This window comes from Diadema setosum, chromosome 12, assembly GCF_964275005.1.
Source record: "Diadema setosum chromosome 12, eeDiaSeto1, whole genome shotgun sequence".
Classification (NCBI taxonomy): Eukaryota; Metazoa; Echinodermata; class Echinoidea; order Diadematoida; family Diadematidae; genus Diadema; species Diadema setosum.
In genome coordinates this window covers 29,962,267-29,968,648 of record NC_092696.1, presented here as the reverse complement: position 1 = coordinate 29,968,648, position 6,382 = coordinate 29,962,267, and the positions used below count along the sequence as shown (strand labels likewise).

The 6,382-nt window shown below is 38.3% G+C and overlaps 1 pseudogene; it reads right to left on the bottom strand.

Annotated features, from left to right (window-relative positions):
• Positions 1 to 458: 458 nt before the first annotated feature.
• On the bottom strand, positions 459 to 4,820 carry LOC140235862 (uncharacterized; annotated as a pseudogene).
• Positions 4,821 to 6,382: the final 1,562 nt, after the last annotated feature.

Sequence of the window (6,382 nt, the reverse complement as noted above, 5' to 3'; positions counted from 1 at the left end):
TGAAACTCCGTGGAGTCCAATTATTTTGCAATAAGAACATTTTGCTTCACTCCTCATAACATTTTTTTTTTCTAAAAGCCACGACGAAAAACGTTTCATACATTTTACCACCAAACGTTCCAATTGATAACAAGACATGAAATAAGTGCCATGGCAATTCAGATTAAACTTACACATTAAGCCATCATAATGTATCATGCGAGGAGGGCAATTATTTTATATAACACTAATACTTAAAACGTTGATACAATTGCACAGAATGTTATATAAAAACGATTTCCCTAAATAATAGGGCCTGTTCCAGGTCTAAAAAGAATGTTAATAAAGCTGTTGAGGTTGTAGATTATGCACTCAAATTCACACAGGGGAAACACACACACAAACACACACCCCACACACAAGGAATGTTATTTTCCTTCGACATTATATTTTCTGACATAATTATTTCAAATCAATATTCAAGTTGTGTTACTCACCACTTGGTCATAGCGCACCATGAACGCCACTCCTGACACTAAGTGTTCCGGTGAATGGTCTAGTTTGTATTCATGCCATCGTTCTCCCACTGCCTTTGCTGCCTCCTCAGTGTGACACTCAAACGCAACGTCAACGCAGAAATCACGTTTTCCATAATCTATATAACGAAATATATCACTAGCACAGTTTATCAAGCCTTTGATGATATCAAGGCCAAGTTCATTCCCTGAAGCTGAGGAAAAGTAGAGTACGTAGCGGAATTCCTCAGGTCGACTAAGAAGTTTCTTTTTCACCATGTCGTACTTAGCACGATCATTGTCGAATGAGTACTCAATATGTGACCCTGCACCTCAAAACAAACAAAAAGTCGCCAGACATGAATTTTTAGTTAAGACCATATTCTGAAAGAGCAGACTTTAAGCTTTAAAATGATGTATAACTCAAATCAAATGGACTCTCCGAACCTATCTAAACATTGGAAAGAAAGCAAAAACTCAGGAAAAGTGTGAACTGAGAAAAGAGGCTCTGAAGTACAGTGTCTATTCAAGCGTTTAATCTTTACCAAACCGTGCTGGCTGTGCAATGAACGGAACAAAAAACAGGAAGTAAGCCACCAGAGTAACAACAATGAAAGGATTATCAGATTACGCTGAAATTGATCATGCCTCATGAACACATTCTGTTCATAATTAATGCCAACTTTCAAAGCTGTAGCATTATCTTTTCAAAAGTTATTAGAGTTGAAAGTGAAGTGTGTGAACAAGGTTTTTCAGAAATGAAAAAGAGATTCTAAAGACACAATCTTATCACACTATTCTACCAAAAATGTTCGAGATAAATTGCTAAAAAAAACATACTTTCCTGCCCGTTTTATGATACCAAATTTTAGCATAATGTACAAGAAGATCCGCTCTTTCAGAAAGTATGAAAAAGTCAAGTTCGACTAGGTTGACCCATTTCACTTATTTTCAGACCTCACGCAAAATCAGTGCGTGCGACTTTATGTTCGTTTTGAGGTGCACGGTCACATATATACCCCTGCAATATATTCTTGAAACAGTTTGTGGGGAAAAGAAACCGTTGATGTAACCAAAGATGAAATGTTGGCATCGCGCCGACGTTCCCTTGGGATGACATCTTTTTCTATGGTCAAAACTCCCACTCTGCAGCATGTGACCATGGCATCATGACACTCTCTGAATTGTTCTTCAGGAAATGAGAGATTCCTGTGAAATAGACCCTCTAACGCTATCTCACTTATTTCTTGAATTGCCTTTCCAGCTTCCATTAAATGTTCAACAATGTTCTGATTCTGTATATTTACACAAATCTTTGATGCGTAGTGTTGTTTTAGGAAAGAGATCATTTCTCCAAAAATCTGGGAGAAAGTGTGCAATTTTTGCAGTTCTCTTCGTCTTTCTTCACTGAAGTCGTTCCACATGAGGCAAAGCATGGCACAGTAAATAGGAAATGGGGCCATGTTTGACTGGATGACATCATTTTCCTGCATAAAACTGATTAAGCTTTCTGCAAGATTGTCCTTCTCTCTAATCCGAAAGTACGTCCTAATATAAGTTGATAAATTCTCCTTGTTAAATCATTCGACGTCTAGAAAAGTGTAAGTTTCGGCAAGACTTTTATCCATCATGAATTCATTTGTCCTCCAAGGACGTGTTGTCACAATTATTTTGCATGAAATATTTGGCTCTTTTACTAATATGTCAATGACCACACTGCTGCTCGTTCTACTTAATTTTTTGTCAAACTCGTCGAAACCGTCAAATATAATGAGAATCTTACTCAGATTTGTTGAAACAAAGTCATCTATATTTTTCTTTGTTGCCGTATTTGAATGAGAGAGATACGTTTTGACAATACCACCAATACTTGTTGCGTTCTTGATATCTCGAAGAGGTATTAGGAGCACCATGTCCAGATCCTGGAGAATCCTTCCTTGGCACCAGTCCCAGGCAATCTTAGCGCAAAGTGTTGTTTTGCCAACACCTCCCTCACCCTGTATCAGAAGGCGCTTTGAAAGATTTCCTTTGTCATTGTTTAACAGAAGATCGTCGTATGTTATTGGTGTCTTACGCTTGCCATTTCGGTCTATTATACTTAAATTCGTATAAATATCATCCAATTCAACACGTTCCATAAAGTTGAGTGGATCCACCGTGACCTTGCGTCGTGACACACGGTAATACTCCTTCAGATCTTCCTTGCATTGCTGTACCTGTTCCTTTGTAAGCGATGATGGTTCTTAGAAGAGAAACCAAAATAACAGAAAAAAAAAACAAATACATAAAATCATGAGTGTACGTATACCCGCAGACACGTTGGAATAACCTGTATACAGAGAGGGAGAGAAAGAGAGAGAGAGAGAGAGAGAGAGAGAGATAGATAGAGATGGATAGAGGGTGAATAGAGAGAGAGAGAGAGAAGGGGGGAGGAGAGTGCCTGGAATATGACTAATCATTCTTTCTACTATCTGTGTAACATAATACAGCTGTATTATTGTACAAATAATGTAGTTAAAAGCTAGATGAGATTTCATAATGTTGAAAGTCACAGTTCATAATCAAATAGCGCACTTTTTTAAGACAACAGATAAGACTGTGGTTATCTACATATTTATCTTACCCAGCATCAATTCTTCTTCCTCGTGAAATCTCTCTGGTGTGTTTGATGCTCTCAAGCATTCACTTTCCCCGTGAAATTGCTCTGGTGTGTTTGGTCCACTCAAGCATTCACTTCCCTCATGACATTGCCCTGGTATGTTTGGTCCTCTCAAGCATTCACTTTCCTCATGATATTGCTCTGGTATGTTTGGTCCTCCGAAGCCTCCTCTCTCCTCATGACATGGCTCTGGTATGTTTGGTCCTCTCAAGCATTCACTTTCCTCATGACATTGCTCTGGTGTGTTTGGTCCCATCAAACATTCTCTTTCCTCATGACATTGCTCTGGTATGTTTGGTCCTCTCAAGCATTCACTTTCCTCATTACATTGCTCTGGTATGTTTGGTCCTCTCAAGCATTCACTTTCCTCATGACATTGCTCTGGTGTGTTCGTTCCTATCAAGCATTCTATTTCCTCATGACATTGCTCTGGTGTGTTTGGTCCTATCAAGCATTCTATTTCCTCATTACATTGCTGTGGTGTGTTTGGTCCTCTAAAGCATTCACTTTCCTCATGACATAGCTCTGGTGTGTTCGTTCCTATCAAGCATTCTATTTCCTCATGACATTGCTCTGGTGTGTTCGTTCCTATCAAGCATTCTATTTCCTCATGACATTGCTCTGGTGTGTTTGGTCCTATCAAGCATTCTATTTCCTCATTACATTGCTCTGGTGTGTTTGGTCCTCTCAAGCATTCACTTTCCTCATGACATAGCTCTGGTGTGTTCGTTCCTATCAAGCATTCTATTTCCTCATGACATTGCTCTGGTATGTTTGGTCCTCTCAAGCATTCACTTTCCTCATGACATTGCTCTGGTGTGTTTGGTCCTTTCAAGCATTCACTTTCCTCATGACATTGCTCTGGTGTGTTCGGTCCTCTCAAGCCTTCACTTTCCTCATGACATTGCTCTGGTACGTTTGGAATTCTCAAGCATTCTCTTTCCTCATTACATTGGTCTGGTATGTTTGGTCCTCTCAAGCCTTCACTTTCCTCATGGCATTGCTCTGGTTTGTTTGGTCTTCGCCAGCAGGGGTTCCAGCCACATCCTGAAATATTATCATAAATAACAAGAGGGTCACTATAAATGAACATATTCTTATACTGTATATCAAGGGTACAACTTATTTTCAACACCTTTCTTGTTTCCTCTCTTTTCACTACCACATTCTTATGCCAACATCATTTCAAGCATATACGCTTTGGATGTGTGGTCTGATGCATTTGCTTGATAAATATACCTTTTTTTGACATAGAGTAATCAGCGTTGATAATGGATTTGTAGGTTCTGCTTACATGGGACAATTTGTCGGTCTCCATAAGGTTAACAAAAACTAGTTATAATTTTATTTTTTGTATCAAAATTATTCGAAATTTATATATCAAATCAAAGAAGTAAACACCTATACCTACACACACACACATGCGCGCACACACACACAGACCCACACGCGCATGTGGGTTAATGATTATTAACGCAATGAATGCAAATATCTAACCATAAAGAAAATAAACCAATACCTTTTCGCGGTAGGTAATCCGGATGTTTGCTTTGCAGATATTTCCCAACAGAGAGAAATAAGACGACTATGACAACATGCGCACCAATGATGAGTCCAATAATGAGAGCCAATTTAACACGTTTACCTGAAACTTGATAGAGACACATATATTATGAAACTCGTTTTCATTCATTTCTCCATTTAGAAGACAGTAACATAAAACATATAAATGTTTATATATCGTCGCTGAATCCACGAACCGGCACACGCGCACCGCCGGTGCGCGAAGTACATTTCGAGTAAATCGCATTTAAAGATTTCTGTTTTTTCAAACTATCAGTAAGATAGGTTAATGGAATTGCTATTCAATAAATTTCACTGTGACGTATGAGAAGAATCTGCTCTTTCTTGCTATACATAAAAATACTTCCAGTGTTGTAAAATTTGCACACAGTAAGGCTATAAAGTTGTGTGTCGTTTTGTGAATACTCCAGACTAGGTCCAAAAAAATCCACGAACCGGCACACAGCTCTTAGTGTCGCGCAGAGCGTTCAGGATTCTCCGCAAAATAAATCCACGAACCGGCACACAGCGCTTAGTGTCGCACATGGCGTTCAGGATTCTCCGCAAAATAAATCCACGAACCGGCACACTGCGCTTGTGCCGCACATAGCGTTCAGGATTCTCCGCAAAATAAATTGGTTACAGCTAGTTATTCCGAAGGTTCTTTAGTCCGAAGGTTCATTAATTCGAAAATGAAATAAGGTTCGTTATTCCGAAGGTTCATTATTCCAAAAATGAAACAAAACTAGTTATTCCGAAGGTTCGTTACGGACCCTATACCCTATCATTTCGGATTAAAACCTTCGGAATAACGAACCCTGTTTCATTTTCGGATAAACGAGCCTTCGGAATAGCGAACCCTATTTCATTTCGGAATAACGAACCTTCGGAATAACGCCGCAAATGTTCGGATTATTGAACCCTACTTCATTTTCGGATTAATGATCGTCTAGGTATAGGGAATTTGTGTGTTTCGGATTAACGAACCTTCTGGATAACGAACCTTCGGAATTACGAACCTTCGGAATAACGAACCTTCGGAATGGCAAACCTTCGGAATAACGAACAGAACCCAATAAAATCACGAAACGGCACACGGCCTTCAAATTTATTTCTGGTAAAGGTTATTTCACTAAGAAAATTTATATTACAATTAGCTCTTCTAGTAATCCTAGCACTGTGCTCTTGGGATCGTTAATCTAATATCCATGGATAAAAATATTGTAGAATAGTAATTATGTTGTTCTTTTTTAGATCATGGAGTTTCATGTTTACATCTTTACTTTTTTCTTTTTTTTTCTCAATATTCATTTAAATGGAAAGGCAGCCTTTTATATTTTATGTTCTTCATGCACTTGCTTGCTTACGAAAATGAACAAATTCCAGACTCATTTTAATAGGTAAGCAGACGTACATTAAAATCCAATTAGAATTCACACAAATTCCTCGTACTCCCTTCTTCTCTCCATCACTCCTTCTCTTTCAATCATCATCATCATCATCCTCTACACTTGCCTTCTTCGAGAAATAATGACATTTTCAAACTCTCCCAAGTCCTGTATTATATTCAATCAATCATTAAAGGAAGAAATACACATTCCTTTTTTAACAAATGATATTTATTTTTATTAGATTATATTCAACATTTAATTCGTGCACAACTGCA